A 20,307-nucleotide genomic window follows, 5' to 3' on the forward strand; every position below is an offset into this window, starting at 1 on the left:
TCAAACCCATATTGTTCAAGGGTCAACTGTAGTTACCTTTGATGAGAACCTGGGGTAGAGATGGGAATGAAAACATACTCTTTTCTGTATGTATGTGTATGTATGTATATATGTACATGTGTGTATATGTATGTTTAATCTGTGTTTTCAGTTTGAGTTTGTTTTGTTTCCTGTACATTAGCAATACCTTACTAACAAAAAATTGTAATTGCCAAATGTGCCAAGATTTTCCTAATTAGTGCAAATCAATCATTGTTCTTAACATCTACAGCGTATTCTCTGGTAGAGATGTACCATATATTTTTTTTAAACTAGCTCCTCATCAACAAACATCTGTGGCTATGGCCACCATGAACATCTTTGCACAGTTCTGTGTTTGTGTCCATAAGAAAAATTTCTCATCATGAAATGATGTGTCAAGGCACACTTGAAAAAGTTTACAGATACTGTCAAACTGCTCTTCTAAAAAGACAGTAAGTATGTATATTCTGAGGAACAACATAGGAGCGTAGGTTTTCTCTCATATCTGTGTCAATAGTGGCTGTTACTAAGCTTAAGGTTTCTTGCCACTCTGATAGGTTAAGAATAGTATCTCTTCATTTGAGGTTTGCATTTCTGTAATATGAGTGAAATGTGAACCTCCTTGACCATTGTATTTTCTTTTCCTTCAAATCCTTTATTTTTTTTAACTGTTGTTATATTGTTGATTATCTTTTTTATGATAGTTTTTGTTATTTTTTGCTGTACCGATTTTTTTAAACATTTTATACAAAACGTACATTTGAACTAGCAGTTTCACTGCCAGAAATTTATTAAATGAATAACCTCAGTTTTACTATATTTATACCTTTTGGAATTTGAAAAAAATCTCAGTTCATGATATAAAAATGTAAAAAGATGTTTTCTTCTAGTTTTGTTTTAAATTCATTTTTTTCAAGTATTGAAATCTTAGAAACAGTCAGAATTTGAAATAAATAGGTGGAGCTCCAGATGGTTGGTTTTTTATCTTTTCCCCCAAAGATTATTATTTCAATATCCTTTCTTGAATAAGCCATCTTTTTCTCGATTTGAAATGCTATGTGTACTATGCATTAAATTTCCATATGTACTTTTTTTTTTTTTAACAGACTCTATTTCAGTCTGATAAGGACCACCAGGGATATATATCTTTAGGCTAACAAAGTGAGGTTAATTAACTTGCTGCTGAGAGGGAGATCACACACCACAGGAACTGCCAGAAGGGATAGTGTTATTATAGGATTCTGGGGTGGGGTGGAGTTTAGACAAAATTTAAATGAAGCAATATTTGATAAGTTTAAAGCACAGCAAGACTGTGTACCGGGTTAATTAACATCAGGCCTGGGCTGAGAAACAGACTTAAGAGTCCTGTTTCCTTGGAGACTACAAAGTTAAGATAAATGTGTGGAATGTTGTGTCTGGGAAACCCTTATCTGAAGCTCTGAGTTGGAAATTGAGGCTGCTTCTGATTAATGATTCATCATCCATGCAAAGTGGGGTGTTCCAATCTCACTGATACATTTTCAAATAATTCTCACAGTCTGTAGAGAAAAAAGGTTTCACAGCAGTATGTCTTTAGTATGAATTAATAGAAGCATTAAAAACATTTTTTTTTCCGATCCACGGGTACACTGATGTGCCTGTTCAGCCAGAATATCAAATTGTTTTAATTACTCTACCACATGTTATACTCACATGATTATTTTTCCAAATAAAATATAAAATAATTTTTACCACATTATTGTTTTAAAAAATCTTGTGTCTTAAGTAGATCTGCCAAGATTTAGTCCACCCTCACACCCCTTTCCCAGGTATACCCCTCAAATATTTTTTATGTGGACCATTAATAAAGTCTTTATTGAAATTGTTGCAATATTGCTTCTGTTTTACGTTTTTTGGCCACAGGGCATGTGGGATCTTAGCTCCCAACCAGGGATTGGACCTACATTCCCTGCACTGGGAAGCAAAGTCTTAACCGCTGGACCACCAGGGAAGTCCTTACTCACATGTTTATTTTTCCAAACTTTTCAGTTACATTATTTAACTTTTAAATATCTTATATTTTAGTTGGAATGACATTATATATATATAATTTACCATCTTAACCATTTTTAAGTGTACAATTCAATGATGTTAAGTACATTTAACTTCTGCCAACCACGACCACCATCTTCTTCCAGAGTTCTCATCTTATAAAACTGAAACTTCATACCTGTTAAATAGTAGCTCCATTTTCTCCTCTCCTACCATTCCCTGGAAATCACCATTCTACTTTCTGTGTTTATGGTTTTAGCTAAGTATCCCATATAAGTGAAATTATTATATAGTATTTGTCTTTTTGTGACTGGCTTCTTTCATTTAGCACAATATGCTGAAGGCTCATCCACATTGTAGCATATGTCAAAATTTCCTTACTTTTAAAGGCTGAATAATATTCCATCATCTATATTTAACACATTTTGCATATCCATTCAACCATTTGGGTTGCTTCCACATATTAGCTATTATGACAATGCTGCTATAAAAATGGGTATACAGATATCTCTTTGAGACCCTGCTTTCAATTCTTTTGAGCATATACCCAGAAATGGAATTGTTGGATCATATGGTAATTCTATTTTAATTTTTTCCACATGCTCTTTCCTGCAGTTGCTATACTATTTTACATTCCCACTAGTAGTGCACAAAATTTTCATTTCTCCACATCCTCACCAACACTTGTTATTTTCTGTTTTGTTTTGTTTTTTTCTTTTGATAGTAGCTATCCTTAATGGATGTAAAGCCGTATCTCATTGTGGTTTTGGTTAGCATTTCCCTAATGATAAGTGATTTGAGCATTTTATTTCATACTCAACATGTTCATGCCTATTGGTATTTATGTATCTTCTTTGGAGAAGTTATCTATTCAAGACCTTTGCCCATTTTTTAATTTTGTTTTTGTTGTTATTGTTAAGTTTTAGGAGTCCTGTATGTATTCTGGATATTAATCCCTTACCAGATACATTTGCAAATATGTTCTTCCATTCTTTGGATTGCCTTCTTACTCTATTGATAATACCTTTTGATGCACAAATTTTTTAAGTTTTTATAAAACGGAGTTTGACTGCCTTTTCTTTTGTTGCATGCACTTTTGATGTCATATACAAAAAGTAACTGCCAACTCCAATGTTGTGAACCTTTTGTCTTGTGTTTTCTTCTAAGAGTTTTATACATTTAGGTCTTAGTTTAGGTCTTTGATCCATTTTGAGTTAATTTTTGCATATGGTGTAAAGTAGGGGTCCAGTTTCATTCTTCAGTGTGTGGATATCCAGTTTTCTCAGTACCTTTTGTTTAACAGACTGTCCTTTGTCCAATGAATGGACTTGGTCCCCTTGTCAAAAATATTTTGACCATGAATGTGAGGGTTTATTCATGAATGTGAGGGTTTATTTCTGGGCTGTCTGTTCTGTTCCACTGGGCTGTGTGTCAGTGTCACCCTGTTTTGATCACTGTAGCTTTTTGGTAAGTTTTAAAATTGGAAAGTATGTGTCTTCCAGTTTTATTCTTCAAGATTGTTTTGGCTCTTTGGGGGTACTTTGAAATCCCATATAAATTCTATGATGGGTAATTCTGTTTCTTAAAAAAGTTAACATTGGATTTTGATACAAATTGCATTGAATTTGTAGATCACTTTAAATAGTATTGATATCTTAACAATATTAAATCTTCCAATCCAAATAGTATTGATATCTTAACAATATTAAATCTTCTAATCCATGAACATGGAATGTCTTTCTGTTTGTGTCTTCTTTAATTTCTTCTGAGGATACAAAAAATATTAATGTTCTCATTGAGAAGTAACAAAAAAGGTGTTTTCACTTTTGATCTTCTGAATCTGAAATTGAAATAGTTTTTAATATAGAGGTGAAGGCTATTAATATTTTCTATTTCTGTAGTTTTAATAAATTACTAATAGAAAATATTTTAGTCTCTCAGTTAATATGTACTTCTATTATAATTTGTATAAGCTGAATACACATCAAAGGAAATACTATATAGTTCATGCTATATGTCTAGTTCATAAACTTTGGATTATATAAGTGTATAAAAGTGTCAAGTGATGGGACTATATGATTTTTTATTAGATTGGTGCAAAAGTAATTACAATGTTTGCATTGTTGAAATTTGCCATTTGATATTGGAATACATCCTGAATAAATGTGGCTATGTTACACATCATTTTAATGTGCATTTCTCACTTTATGTTTTTTTTGCTAATGACTTATTACCTACTGTTTATTTTATATTTATTTTGGACTATAGAAATGTTAAACAAATTGAAAATTCGAACGATTTTTTAATTTGAGTTCAAAATGGGTCGTGAAGCAGCAGAGACTATTCACAATATCAACAACACATTTGGCCTGGGTACTGCTAACAAACGTACAGTGCAGTGGTGGTTCAAGAGGTTTTGCAAAGGAGACCTCCCTGTCCATCACCAACTCCCGGAGTCCACCCAAACCCATGTCCATTGAGTCAGTGATGCCATCCAACCATCTCATCCTCTGTCATCCCCTCTCCTCCTGCCCTCAATCTTTCCCAGCATCGGGGTCTTTTAAAATGAGTCAGCTCTTCGCATCAGGTGGCCAAAGTATTGGAGTTGCAGCTTCAGCATCAGTCCTACCAATGAATATTCAGTACTGATCTCCTTTAGGAGGGACTGGTTGGATCTCGTTACAGTCCAAGGGACTCTCAAGAGTCTTCTCCAACACCACAGTTCAGAAACATAAATTCTTCTGCACTCAGCTTTCCTTGTAGTCCAACTCTCACATCCATACAGGACCACTTCAAAAACCATAGCCTTGACTAGATGGACCTTTGTTGGCAAAGTAATGTCTCTGCTTTTCAATATGCTGTCTAGGTTGGTCATAACTTTCCTTCCCAGGAGTGAGCGTCTTTTGATTTCATTGCTGCAGTCACCATCTGCAGTGATTTTGGAGCCCAGAAAAATAAAATCAGCCACTGTTTCCCCATCTATTTGCCATGAAGTGATGGAGCTGGATGCCATGATCTTAGTTTTCTGAATGTTGAGCTTTAAGCCAACCTTTTCACTCTCCTCTTTCACTTTCATCAAGAGGCTCTTTAGTTCTTCTTCCCTTTCTGCCATAAGGGTGGTGTCATCTGCGTATCTGAGGTTATTGATATTTCTCCCAGCAATCTTGATTCCAGCTTATGCTTCCTCCAGCCCAGCGTTTCTCAAGATGTACTCTGCATAGAAGTTAAATAAGCAGGGTGACAATATACAGCCTTGACGTACTCTTTTTCCTATTTGGAACCAGTCTGTTGTTCCATGTCCAGTTCTAACTGTTGCTTCCTGACCTGCATACAGATTACTCAAGCGGCACGCCAGGTGGTCTGGTATGCCCATCTCTTTCAGAATTTTCCACAGTTTATTGTGATCCACACAGTCAAAGGCTTTGGCTTAGTCAATAAAGCAGAAATAGATGTTTTTCTGGAACTCTCTTGCTTTTTCGATGATCCAGCAGATGTTGGCAATTTGATCTCTGGTTCCTCTGCCTTTTCTAAAACCAGTTTGAACATCTGGAAGTTCACGGTTCACATATTGCTGAAGCCTGGCTTGGAGAACTTTGAGCATTACTTTACTAGCGTGTGAGTTGAGTGCAATTGTGCGGTAGTTTGAGCATTCTTTGGCATTGCCTTTCTTTGGGATTGGAATGAAAACTGACCTCTTCCAGTCCTGTGGCCACTGCTGAGTTTTCCAAATTTGCTGGCATATTGAGTGCAGCACTTTCACAGCATCATCTTTCAGGATTTGAAATAGCTCAACTGGAATTCCATCACCTCCTCTAATTTTGTTCATAGTGATACAGAAAACCATTTCTCAATCAGGTTGTGATGTGTGATGAAAAATGAATTTTGTATGACAACCAGTAACAACCAACTAGTGGTTATAACCGAGAAGAAGCTCCAAAGCATTTCCCAAAGTCAAACTTGCACCAAAAAAAGGTCATGGTCACTGTTTGGTGGTCTGCTGCTGGTCTGATCCACTACAGATTTCTGAATCCTAGAGAAACCATTACATATGAGAAGTATGCTCAGCAAATCGATGAGAAGTACCAAAAATTGCAATGCCTGCAGCAGGCATCGGTCAACAGAAAGTGCTCAGTTCTTCTCCACAATACCCAACTGCTCATCGCACAACCAGTACTTCAAAAGTTGAATGAATTGGGCTACAAAGTTTTGCCTTATCCGCTGCATTCACCTGATGTCTTGCCAACCAACTGCTGCTGCTGCTGCTGCTAAGTCGCGTCAGTCGTATCCGACTCTGTGCGACCCCATAGACGGCAGCCCACCAGGCTCCCCCGTCCCTGGGATTCTCCAGGCAAGAGTACTGGAGTGGGTTGCCATTTCCTTCTCCAGGGCATGAAAGTGAAAAGTGAAAGTGGAGTCGCTCAGTCGTGTCAGACTCAGTGACCCCATGGACTGCAGCCCGCCAGGCTCCTCCGTTCATGGGATTTTCCAGGCAAGAGTACTGGAGCCAACCACTACCACTTCTTTAAGCATCTTGACAACTTTTTGCAGGAAATGTGCTTCCACAAGCAGCAGGATGCACAAAATGTGTTCCAAGAGTTCCTCGAATTCCAAGGCATGGATTTTTACGCTATAGGAGTGAACAAACTTACTTTTTGTTGGCAAAAATGTTTTGATTGTAATGGTTCCTATTTTGATTAATAAATAATGTGTTTGAGCCTAGGTATAATGATTTAAAATTCACAGTCTGAAACTATAATTACATTTGCACCAACCTAGTATTACGTAAATTAGGTAGTGTAGATGAAGATACCTGTTTTGAAAAGATAATTTCAACTGCACAGGCTTCCCTGGTGATTCAGTGGTAAATAATATGCCTGCCAATGCCAGAGATGTGGGTTCAATCCCTGGGTCAGGAGGATCCTCTGGAAACAGAAATGACAACCCACTCCAGTATTCTTGCCTAGAAAAATCCCATGGACAGAGGAGCCTGGCGGGCTGCAGTCCATGGAATCACTAAGAATCAGACATGAGTTAGTAACTAAACAACAGTTTCAACTGTGCCTCCCACATACACACACTTAGACATTTGTATGCATTTTATAAGCCAGGGGAGGGAGGTGGGAGGGGGGTTCAGGATGGGGAACACATGTAAACCCATGGCTGATTCATGTCAATGTATGGCAAAAACTACTACAACATTGTAAAGTAATTAGCCCCCAACTAAAATAAATAAATTTATTAAAAAAAAAAAAAGCCAGGCAATGTGTTAGATACTGGGGAGATAGGGATAAAAGAGTCATAGCTGTTGTTCTTGAAGGATGTATAGTCTAGGGGAAAGAGATGCACATACATGCTATGTATGTACATACATACTATGATGCAGTGTTAAGTATATAGTAGGAGATGTGAACGAAGGAACAAGAAAACATTTGATGGAAGAGCAATTAATTTGATCATGGGCAATGGGTAAGACTGGTCATGAAAAGTACTGAAACCAAGATAACCATGAAAGATAATCCTGCATTTATCTGGTAGACATAACTGAGGCAGGCACTCCAGGCAGAAAGAATAGAATGGCCATGGTCATCCATATGAAAGACCATGGCAGATTGGAGAATGTCTGAACATAGGCTTTAGGTAAACTAGAGCTAGACCTTGTTCACCAAGTAAGCAGTATGGGCATGATCCTGTGGCATTAGGAAGCATTTTTTAAAAAATAAAACTGCTATGTGAAGCCTTTATTAGTTGTTGGGAAAGAGCAATAAAAGAGCTGAGCCCAAGGGAAAATTATCAAGGAATGGAGGGAGAAAAGTGTCCACAGAGTATAAAATAGATATGGAAATATAATCAGGTTTGTGGACTTGGGCACGAATAAGGACATGCCCTCTCAGTTCAAATCAGCTGATATTTTTTGTACCACTGTCTTGTGAAAAGCATCATAGTCAGCAACTCTGAGAGGTAGGAAACTATTTCTTGCCTTCTGGGAGTTTACATTCTGTAAACATGAGAAAATATACCAATGACGGAATCCTTAGTTCCTAGGATAGTATTTGACACATTGAAAGGTACTCAGTAGCACCTCCCAAAGATTTCATAAAACCTCACAGTCATGTTAAAAATCAAGCTGTGTAAATCTCAAAGTGGAATTCTACTTTTAAAAAAATGTTCCCACCAGTTCTAGGTTAAAAGATCAAAATGTGAGAGTGCCTTTCGCTGTTCTGTGAGTTTCACAAATATTTTTTGCATCCTCAGTGATTTCTGTAATACCCAAAGTTAGTGCTATATTATACTGCTTTATATCGAATTGAAGACAGAGAGAAGGGGAAAGAGTGCCATACAGATTTCTTTTCACATCTGCTCTACTTGGTGACTAACGCTCAGACTGGGATTTCCAAGCCTGAGTATACCTACCAGTAACTCAAAGAGAATTAAATCTAAACCCAATGAAAAGAGCATTGAACTAAGGGAAAAGGCTTACTTTAAACATTACTCTTTGAGTCAAGAAGGAAAGTTGAATACAGCATGTTCCTTTTTGAGTTTTATTCACCCAGAAATCAGAACTCTTAAGTCTCTTAAGTCTCTATTCATGATGTAGCAAGCTACTTGAGAAAAATTTTTTTCAAAATAATGCAGTAATTAATTCTCAAAGCGTGACCCAGGAAAAGTGAAGTCCTTTATATTGTTTTAAGAGGTTGATAAAGTCAGTCTATTTATAGTAATATCAATACATTATTTGCTTTTCTTCACTCATTCTCATATAAGTTTGCAGTCAGGTTTTTTAAGTAGCTACATAATATATGATATTGCAGCAAATTGAGTGCAGAAGGGGAATATGGAGTTGCACATCCAGGTGTCTTCTATTAAACCAGATGCTGAGATTTGCAAAATTTTAAGCAATGCTGCTGCTACTGCAAAGTCACCTCAGTCGTGTCCGACTCTGTGCAACCCCATAGATGGCAGCCCAGCAGGCTCCGCCGTCCCTGGTATTTTCCAGGCAAGAACACTGGAGTGGGTTGCCATTTCCTTCTCCAATGCATGAAAGTGAAAAGTGAAAGTGAAGTAGCTCAGTCATGTCTGACTCTTAGCGACCCCATGGACTGCAGCCTACCAGACTCCTCCATCCATGGGATTTTCCAGGCAAGAGTACTGGAGTGGGGTGCCATTGCCTTCTCCTGAGCAATGCTACTCTTCTCAATAAGTTTTTTAGAAAATATAATTTTTTTTCATAAAATAAGTTGTAAACAAGTAGTTATAAACATAACTTATAAAACAGGTAGTGGATTTGTCACTACTATTTATGAATTAATATATATTTTCATTTTAATTTTTAATACAAATCTAATCAATAGATGTAACCCACATAAAAGCTGTTTGAGATCTTCTGTGATGCAGAGTTTAAAGGGATCTTGAAACTAAATTTTTGAGAACTGCGCAAGTAATGTATGAGCTTGCCTGGTGGCTCAGACGGTAATGAGTCTGCCCTCTGGTTTGGGAAGAACTCCTGGAGAAGGGAATGGCTACCACTCCGGTATTCATATTCATTGCACTCAATTTGGAAAAAATTTGGTAAGAAAAATAGTCTTAGCTGCCACTAATTCCACCACTGAAATTAGAAATTAGAGTTGAAATTAGAAATGAGAAATTTTTAACATTTTGATATATATATATTTTAGTTGCTTTTTTTTAGGATAGATTTTTTTAAAGTACAGAACTGTAATAATATATAAAGTTTGCACCCTTTTTTCACTTGCATGCTAACCATATTTCCATGTTATGTAATTTGAAAAGTTTAGTGATTCTAAAATATTCTACTTAGTGAATGTGATAGTTAATATAATTTTATTATTGATTTTAATTTTTCACTATGAATCTTTCATTTAGCAGAGACTTGAAGGCTTTTATACAGGCATTGTTTAAATGCTTTTTTATATTTTTATTAAAATGATTTCCTTCAATTATATTAAGAGTTCAGCTACTAAGCTACAGTTTGAAGACATAGAGGGGAATACGCTATAGAAAATTTTAAATTGTCTTGAATTTTTAATGATACTAGATCAGGTCACTTGGCAAAATATCAAAAGTATCAGGAATTTATGTAACTCTTTCAGCCTGTCATGCTAGGGAAAAATTAAATGAATGAATTTAAATCACTTAGAACAGTATTCTTTGCATTGAATCATCATTCAGTGTTACCTATTTTTATTTGCTAGATCATATTTTATTATTGATTTGGCTTTTATTTTTAATGTTGTATTTCAGATATACAGATGACCAACTGAATGTTTCCCAGGTTCCAGACCTGCATCTCTTCACAGATGCTCTCTCATCATTTCTGCATCAGTTCCCTACTAGTGCTTTAAAATAGATACAGTGTGATACACTGAATATTTGACCTGACCAAGCCTGTCATATCTGTAAAATACCTTTACTTATCTTTCATGCTTACTGGATAGTTTGGCAGGGAATAAAATGTAGGTTCAAAACCATTTTTTCTCTGAATTTTGAGGGAGTTTCTCCATTGCTTTCAGCTTTCAACATTGCTGTTTGAAAGTTCAAAACCATTGAATTCCTGATCTCTTATATGTGACCTTTTGCCACTTTCTATGAAAGTTTACAGAATGGTTTCGTTGACTCAATTGTTGTGAAATTTTATTATAATGTATCTTTATGGGTCTGTTCTTATTCATTGTGCTAGGTGTTACTGGATCTTTTCAGTCTGGAAATTTCCTTGAAATGTTTGGTTGTTGGTATGCTGCTGCTAAGTTGCTTCAGTCGTGTCCGACTCTGTGCGACCCCATAGACGGCAGCCTACCAGGCTCCTCTGTCCCTGGGATTCTCCAGGCAAGAACATTGGAGTGGGTTGCCTTTTCCTTCTCTGATGCATGAGTGAAAAGTGAAAGTGAAGTCACTCAGTCGTGTCCGACTCTTCACGACCCCATGGACTGCAGCCTACCAGGCTCCTCCGTCCATGGGATTTTCCAGGCAAGAGTACTGGAGTGGGGTGCCATTGCCTTCTCCGGGTTGTTGTTATAGTCCTCTCTCTTATCTACATCTCTAATCTTTAGTTATCAGTTTTCTTGTTTTTCTGTTACCTTGCCGTTTTGCTCACTTTTAGGGTAATTTTCTTAACTTTTTCCTGTAGCTGTTATATTCAGGTTTTTTATTTTCTTATATCTTAATTTCTTGAAGTACTTTTCTTTTTTTTTTTTTTTGGTACAAACCATGTTGAAGTCTTTATTGTGTTTGTTACAGTATTGCTTCTGTTTTATGTTTCAGTTTTTTGCCTGAGAGGCATGTGAGATCTTAGCTTCCTGACCAGGGAGCAAACCTGCACCCCCTATATTGGAAGGCAAAGTCTCAGCTACCTGACTGCCAGGAAAGCCCCTTGGACTTTTTATTGTCAGGAAGGAAAATTTTAAGGTGGTGTCTTGTTCTTATTTCAAGAATATGATGGCATGACTATTTTTTATCTTCCAGGATATTGATGATAGTTTTGGGTTTTTTAAAGTTTTCATATTACATAGTCCCTTTCAAGTTAATTTAAATTTGATTATGTTAATTTTTTTCTTTCATATTACAGGTTTTCTTTAAAATATCTGGTGACTCTGGCTATTTGTATTTTAGAGTAGATACTTAAAAGATAACTGAAATCTCTATACATACCATTTTGCAATAAGGAATTCATGCTCTGAGCCACAGTCACCTCCTGGTTTTGTTTTTGCTGACAGTATAGAACTTCTCCATCTTTTGCTACAAAGAATATAATCAGTCTGATTTCAGTATTGACTATCTAGTGATGTCCATGTGGAGAGTCTTCTCTTACATTGGTGGAAGAGGGTGTTTGCTATGACCTGATGTGTTCTCTTGGCAAAACTCTGTTAGCCTTTCCCCTGCTTCATTTTGTACTCCAAGGCTAAATTTGCCTGTTACTCCATATATCTCTAGACTTCCTGCTTCTGCATTCCAGCCCCCTATAGTGAAAAGGACATCTTTATGGGGTGTTAGTTCTAGAAAGTCTTGTAGGTCTTCATAGAACCGTTCAACTTCAGCTTTTTAAGCGTTACTGGTTGGGGCATAGACTTGGGTTACTGTGATACTGAATGGTTGCCTTGGAAAGAAACAGAGATGATTCTGTCGTTTTTGAGATTGCACCCAAGTACTGCATTTTGGACTCTTTTGTTGACTATCAAAGCTACTCCATTTCTTCTAAGGGATTCTTGCAAACAGTAGTAGATATAATGGTCATCTGAATTAAATTCGCCCATTCCTCCTTACTGTAAAATTCAGACTTAAATTGAAGAAAGTAGGGAAAACCACCAGACCATTCAGGTATGACCTAAATCAGATCCCTTAACGACTGTACAGTGGAAGTGACAAATAGATTCAAGGGATTAGATCTGATAGACAGAGTGCCTGAAGAACTATGGATGGAGGTTCCTGACACTATACAGGAAGCAGTGACCAAGACCATCCCCAAGAAAAAGAAATGCAAAAAGGCAAAATGGTTGTCTGAGGAGCTCTTACAAATAGATGAGAAAGGAAGAGAAGCTAAAAGCAAAGGAGAAAAGGAAAAATATACCCATTTGAATGCAGATTTCCAAAGAAAACCAAGGAGAGATAAGAAAGGCTTCCTCAGTGATCAGTGCAAAGAAATAGAGGAAAACAATAGAATGGAGAAGACTAGAGATCTCTTCAAGAAAGTTAGAGTTACCAAGGGAACATTTCAAAGATGGGCACAATAAAGAATATAATCAAATGTTAGGTCTGTATGCACCTGACAGAAGCAGAAGATGTTAAGAAGAGGTGAAAGAATACACAGAAGAACTGTACAACAAAGATCTTTATGACAAAAGAGGCAAGAATATACAATGGGGCAAAGGCAGCCTCTTCAGTACGTGGTGCTGGGAAAACTGGACAGCTACACATAAAAAAAATGAAATTAGAACACTTCCCAATACCACAACAAAGATAAACTCAATATGAATTAAAGACCCAAGTGTAAGACCAGAAACTATAAAACTCTTAGAGAAAAACAGGCAGAACACTCGATGATATAAATCAAAGCAAGATCCTCTATGACCCACCTCCTAGAGTAACGGATATAAAAACAAAAGTAAACAAGTGGGACCTGATTAAACTTAAAAGCTTTTGCACAGCAAAGGAAACTATATACAATGTGAAAAGACATCCCTCAGATTGGGAGAAAATAATAGCAAATGGAACAACTGACAAAGAATTAATTTCCAAAATATACGAGCAGCTCATACAATTCAATACCAGGAAAACAAACAACGAAATCAAAAAGTGGGGAAAAGACCTAAACAGACATTTCTCCAAAGAAGACATACAGATGGCTAACAAACACATGAAAAGACACTCAACATCGCTCATTATTAGAGAAATGCAAGTCCGTTTAACATTTGTTGTAAAGCTGGTTTTGTGGTACTGGATTCTCTTAATTTTGCTTGTCTGAAAAGCTTTTGATTTCTCCCATCAATTCTGAATGAGATCCTTGCTGGGTACAGTAATCTTGGTTGTAGGTTTTTCCCTTTCAGTACTTTAAATATATACTGCCATTCCCTTCTGGCCTGCAGAATTGCTGCTGAAAGATCAGCTGTTAAGTGTATGGGGTTTCCCTTGTATGTTACTTGTTGCTGCATCTCCCTTGCTGCTTTTAATATTCTTTCTTTGTGTTTAGCCTTTGATAGCTTGATTAGTATGTATCTTCGTGTGTTTCTCTTTGGGTTTATTCTGCATGGGACTCTTTGTGCCTCTTGGACTTGATTGACTATTTCCTTTTCCATGTTGGGGAAATTTTCAACTGTAATCTCTTCAAAAATGTTCTCATACCCTTTCTTCTTCTCTTCTTCTTCTAGGACCCATATTATTTGAATGTTGGTGCATTTGATATTGTCCCAAAAGTCTCTGAGACTATCCTCAGTTCTTTTCATTTTCTTTAGTTTATTCTGCTCTTCAGAAGTTATTTCCACCATTTTATCTTCCAGCTCACTGATTCGTTCTTCTGCTTCAGATATTCTGCTATTGATTCCTTCCATAGTATTTTTAATTTCAGTAATTGTGTTGTTTGTCTCTGCATGTTTACTCTTTAATTCTTCTAGATCTTTTTTAATTGATTCCTGCATTTTATCCATTTCGCTTTCCAGGTTTTTGATCATCTTTTCTATCATTATTCTGAATTCTTTTTCAGGTAGTTTGCCTGTTTCCTCTTCATGTATTTGGACTTCTGTGTTTCTAGTTTGTTCCTTCATTTGTGTAGTATTTCCCTGCCTTTTTTTTTTTTTAACTTATGTGTTTGAGGTCTGCTATTCCCAGGCTTCAAGGTTGAATTCTTTCTTCCTTCTGGTTTCTGCCCTCTAAGATTGGTCCAGTGGTTTGTGTAAGCTTCTCACAGGGTGAGATTTGTGCTGAGTTTTTGTTTGTTTGTTTTTCCTCTGATGGGCAAGGCTGAGTGAGGTGGTAATCCTGTCTGCTGATGATTGGGTTTGTATTTTTGTTTTGTTTGTTGTTTAGATGAGGCATCCTGTACGGGGTGCTACTGGTGGTTGGGTGATGCCCAGTCTTGTATTACAGTGGTTTCCTTTGTCTGAGTTCTCACTATTTGATACCCCCTAGGATTAATTCTCTAGTAGTATAGGGTCTTGGAGTCAGTGCTCCCACTCCAAAGACTCAGGGCTTGATCTCTGGTCAGGAACAAAGATTCCACAAGTGGTTTGTTATGGCATTAAGGGAAATTAAAACAAATATCCAAAAACGAGAAACCAAAGATGAACCCCAGACAAGTGGCGTTACAAAATCAGGCAAATAATATTTAAAATAATGGCTATGCACATATACATAAACACCCATGAGCAAAGTCAGAACAGTTCAAAAATAAAGCACAATAGATTGACCCGATGAACAAAGGAAATCAAAAATTGTATTTACCAGTTAAGAACAAAACTAACTAAAGCACAAACTGGAAAACAAAACTAAAGCAAGGTGCCAAGTGAGGAATAAAGCAATGAAAACAAAACTAACAAATATGTTGAGAGGAAAGGAAAGAAAGAATAGATGTGCAAAGTTAAATAGAAGTAGATAAAGAAGATTTACATATATTAAAAATTAACTGCAAGGGGAAGAGAACAGTAGGAAAAGCAAACAAAGGCATAAATGTAGAAAAATAATAATCGCTTTAAAAAATTAAATTTAAAATTAAGAAGGGGAAAAAAAAAACTCCCCAGAAGTGCAAAAGCCTGATATAGAGGCAGAGGTTTATAGCAACAATAAACAATAAAAAAATGTGACTGAGAAAAAAAAGAAAAAACTTAGATTTCGTAGTGCCAATAAAATCGACAACTACAACTGGGCAGTGGGGGAGAAGAAAAAATCCAAAAGAATCTACAGAACAGATCAAAACATAAGAATAATAAATGTTTTTCTTGAGTCGCTGCTGTCAGAGTCCTTTCCTTTGCTGGGAGTCACAGTCCACCTCACCTCCCTAGGATGCCTTCTAACATTGCTGATCTCTGTACCTGCTGTGAGGGCAGCTCAGATTCTAATTTGGTCCTACTCTGTGTTCTTGCCTCCAATGTCCACAGCTATCAAAACTAGTGTGTTTTTTTTTGTGAGAGCTCTCAATGGCCTTTTATATATTCCACAGACACAGAGTCTGCCTGGTTGATCATGTGAGTTTAATCTCCATGTGTACATCTGGTGGGAGGGTTTTGGGTCTTCTTCCTTAGTCACACTGCCCCTGGGTTTCAATTGTGATTTTATTTCCACCTCTGGATATGGATCGTCCACTGGGGTTTGCTCCTGAGGCTGCCCTGGAGGACTTGGGTTTGCCCCTGTGAGGGCTAGGCATGGAGGTGGTGCAGCTGCTTGAGTCACAGGGGTTCTGGCAGCACCAGGTACTCAGGGGAGTTGGCGGCTAGGCAGCAGGAAATATAGTGCTCTAGAAGGGTATGGCAACTGGTATTGGCCAGTACGCTCCAGTATTCTTGCCTGGAGAACTCCCCTCCCTGACAGAGAAGCCTGGCAGGTCACAGTCCACAGGGTCGCAAAGTCAGACACTACAGGAGTGACCCTGTGCACATAGGCACAAGACATGGTTGCCTGTGGCAGCTGTGCCCCAGTGAGTGTTGAGCATGAAAGCAGCACAGCTGCTTGGCATGTGGAGGCCCTGGTGGCGCCAAGTGTGCAGGGACATGGACTGCCTCCGTCGCAGGAGTTACAGCCCTATCAGAGTCTTTTTTCAAGCCTCTTGTAGCTGGCGATCAGAAGGCCTCTTTGGCCAGTTTTTCTCTGTAGCTCCACCCGTACAGGCACTTAGAGGGCTTCCTTGCCTGGGGTCCTTCTCTGTTATTCAATACATCAGGCACATAGAGGGGCCCCCGCCTGGGGTCCTACTCTGTAGATCAGTGTGTCAGGCATTTGATGGGCCAGCTTCTCTATTGTTCAGCTGCCAGTGTTGGTGTAGGGGGAGATAGAGGCTATGGTGATGGCTCCACCCCATATGCATGACTTAGCAGTATCGCCTTGCTTCCATGGCTGCCCAGCTTTCCTCCACAGGCATTTCCCACCACAATCTCCTCCCTCACACCTCCCTCACATCACACTCTCCACAGTCAACAGCAGCCCTCCTCCTGGGATTGCTCCACAATCCCTAAACTCCAGCTCCCAGCCACTGCACCATCTAGGGTATGTATGGCTGTGGCAAGGACTGACTGATTCTCATTCCATTTAGGCTGCCACAGATCAGCTGTTTCCCTCTCAGCCTTACATGTATCTCCTCTGACACAGACAGTTGCCCCAGTGTGGGGATCAGACTCCTGCTTCAGTTCCCCCACCTGCCGAGGGTAGCTCCAGTCCTACTAACACTCCCGTTTTTCCCCCTAGTTCCTTCGTCCTACCGAGTTTTGCGTGGGTCTGTGTATTATTTTCTGCTGGTCAGGTACTCCTGTCCGTTCTCAGCTGGTTTTCTGCATGCACTTCTGAGTCTGAAGGTATATTCCTGATGTATCCATGGAGAAAGATGTATTCCACATCCACCTACCCCTCTGCCATCTTGTTCCTCCCTCTGGATTATATCTTTAAGTAGTTGATGTACCAAGGATGTGTGAATACTGAGTCCTTTGCGTATTTGAGAATATCTTCCTGTTACATGGATTCTTGAATGACAACTTGCTAAATATTTAAGTCTAGGGGCATGTTTTTCCACTCAAAAATTTGAGAGTTTTGTACCATTTCTTTTGACATACAAGGATACAGAAGAGAAAGCTGCCTAATAATTTTTTCCTTGTATTTATGCCTATTTTTTTGCCTTTGACATGCTTGTTTTGTCCTGGATACTTAGAGTTTTGTTTTGATTTTTTGTAAGTAAAGTTCAGAATCTGTCAACACTGGCCCATCTATTTATATTACATTTTTCTTGGTTGTATGTGAGACCTTTAAATGTTTTGATGCATGGCCTTCATTTCAGTACATTTTCCTTTGTATCTTTGACTTTTTTTTCAGTTTCATTTGTTATATTCTCTTTCGAGAAATAAGTTATTTCTCTGTTGGTTCTTCCTTGCCCATCTTTCATAGCCATCAGTTTCTCCATAATTGCTTCAATCCCTTCAGTCTCTAAAAAACTACAAAATAGTCCTAGTTAGTTTAAGATTTTCTTTTTTATAGAGTAAGTATTCAGGTCTGTGCTTTTCCCTTGTCTTTTGCATCCTGTGTTTATACATACAAATGTTTATACATTTTTTCCCACTACAAGGTTTTTATGTAGGTTCCTTGTATTTCTGCTTTTTCATTTTTAAATATAATCAATTCCAGGTAGCTTTGCTTAAAAATTATGTAGATGAAAATCTCTTATTACCTTTTGTGTGTGTGTGTGTGTGTGTGTGCGTGCTCAATTGCATCTGACTCTTTGTGACCCCATGGACGGTAGTCCACCAGGCTCCTCTGTCCTTGTGTTTCTCCAGGCAAGAATACTGGAGTGGGTTGCCATTTCCTACTCCAGGGGATCTTCCTAACGCAGGAATTGATCCTGCATCTGCTGTATCTCCTGCATTGGCAGGCAGATTCTTTACTGCTACGCCACTTGGGAAGCCCTTTATTACCTTTTACTTATAGATAATTGTTTCATTGCACCATTTGGATCTTTCCTTTAAATTTTGAGCTAGAGATCTGTGCTGCTGCTGGCTGACAGCTTCTGTTTCTAGTCGTTTAGTTACCTGAGAGAGGTGAATTGGGAACTGGGACCTTGGACAGCTGCAAGTAGGAACTTTATCTCTGACTTTTTAATTTTTTTTTCTTTTTAAGACTCTAGGCAGTAGAAGGGCTTCACCAGATTGAAGGCATATCATTCAGATTTGTTGTTGCTTTCTGTTTGGTCAGGATTAATAGTTCACCTTAAGAAGAGGCTGGGTTTGTTTTATGGGTCATAATATTTTTCTCTGCATAGTTACCTTTGATCTATAGTGACTGGACATGAGTTTACATTCTCATCAGCAATATATAATGATCTAGCTTTTCCACATCACCAGCATTTGATGGTATCACTGCTTTTTATTTTAGGCATCTTTATGGGTAAGTAGAGATATCTCATTGTGGTTTTAATTTGCATTTTTCCTCCTACTAAATGAAGTTGAACATTTTCTCATGTGCTTACTTGTCATCTGTACATCCTCTTCAGTGAAATATCTGTTCATGTCATTTGCCTATTTTCTGACTGGGTTGTTTATTTATTTTTTTGCTGCTTTAGGACTTTTTAATATATTATAAATGCTAGTTCTTTGTTAGTTATGTGATTTGTAAGTATTTTCTTCCAGTTTGTAGCTTGTCTTTTCATTCTTTCAGTAGGGTCTTTAACAGAGCAAAAGTTTATCAATTTTTCCCTTTTATGAATTGTGCTTTTGGAGTCCAGTCTAAGAACTCTTTGCCTAGCTCTCAATCTCAAAGATTTTTCTTCTGCAACTATGAAAATTTGTCTCATGCAATTATAAAAATTTTATAGTTGCATGTTTTACATTTAAGTCCATGTTTTACATTTGTGGTTTATTGGTGGTTTAGTTGCTCAGTCGTGTCTGAGTCTTGGGACCCCATGGACTGTAGCCCGCCAGTCTCTTCTGTCCGTGGAATTCCCGGGGAAGAATACTGGAGTGGGTTGCCATTTCATTCTCTAGGGGATCTTCCTGACCCAGGGATTGAACTCGGGTCTCCTGTAGGCAGATTGTTTACCAACTGAGCTGCCAGGGAAAGTTGCATATTTTACATTTAAGTCCATAATCCATGTTTATTTAATTTTTATGTGAGATGTGAGACTTGGGTCAAGGTTTGATTTTTGCCTAGACATATCCAGCACCATTTATCAAAAAGTTTATCTTTTCTCCATTTAGTGGCTTTTTGTATCTTTGTTAAATGTGAGTTGAGCATATTTAGGTGGTCTGTTTCTGGTTCTCTCTATTGTATTCCTTTGATAGGTCCACGAGTCTGTCCCTCCACCAGTACTGTAGAATTGATTTCAGTTCTTCAGTACTTGTTTTCAGTAGCTTTATGATGTCTTGAATTCAGGTTGACTGATTCCTCCTATTGTGAGAATCAGAGGGAGAATCAGAGAAAACATGAAAGTTTCAAATATAGTACCTCACATATAGTGTATTCATAAGTATTTATAATTGTATCACTATATAAGATTCATCCCAACTTTACAAGAAAAGTGTTTGGGGAAAATTTTTTGAAAATCATTTTAATGTGGTTTGAAGGGAGAAATATATTTTGAATATGTAAGTGACACAAGTGAATATGATAATCCAGAACAGATTTATAAATACTAGACTGACAACCCTAGCAAGATATGATATAAAGTACTAAAATTTAAAAAACAAAAAACACTGAAAATCTAGGATTTTAGGGACTTTATTGTGAATTTCACCAACTTTCTTAAAGCCTGAAGAACTGGAGGAAGGATTTGCTCATGTAATAAAGGGCATTGAAGTGTTGGTGAGAAGGATGTTAGTGACCAATGGAGTGACTGAAAAGCAAGCATAGGAAAAGAGGAGCATTTATATACGAAGATAAAAGATCACTCTGCTCTCAATTTCAGCACCAATGGGAAGACCATGAGTAATTTTTACAGAGTTTTGAGAAGAGAGACTGTACTCGGTCAAGTTGTACTTCATGTATAAAGATAGTAATAAACATTCTCCAGCCTACAGGAGTTTAGAATATAGCACCAATGAGTGCCATTGCAAAAATTACTTG

The 20,307-nt window shown here is 37.6% G+C and overlaps 1 protein-coding gene and 1 long non-coding RNA gene across 49 annotated transcripts in view; one reads left to right on the plus strand and one right to left on the minus strand.

Moving 5' to 3' along the window:
• C1GALT1 (core 1 synthase, glycoprotein-N-acetylgalactosamine 3-beta-galactosyltransferase 1) overlaps positions 1-20,307 on the plus strand; it is a 53,255-nt gene that overhangs the window by 4,800 nt on the left and 28,148 nt on the right. The window lies entirely within an intron of this gene.
• LOC145522703 (uncharacterized) overlaps positions 18,473-20,307 on the minus strand; it is a 91,433-nt gene continuing 89,598 nt past the window's right edge. The window contains exon 4 of the long non-coding RNA XR_014066134.1: positions 18,473-19,632. This is a non-coding gene — a long non-coding RNA (uncharacterized LOC145522703). The remainder of the gene's footprint in view (positions 19,633-20,307) is intronic.

The sequence above is a fragment of the Giraffa tippelskirchi genome, chromosome 10 (assembly GCF_054371585.1).
Source record: "Giraffa tippelskirchi isolate mGirTip1 chromosome 10, T2T-mGirTip1v1.2.pri, whole genome shotgun sequence".
Lineage (NCBI taxonomy): Eukaryota > Metazoa > Chordata > Mammalia > Artiodactyla > Giraffidae > Giraffa > Giraffa tippelskirchi.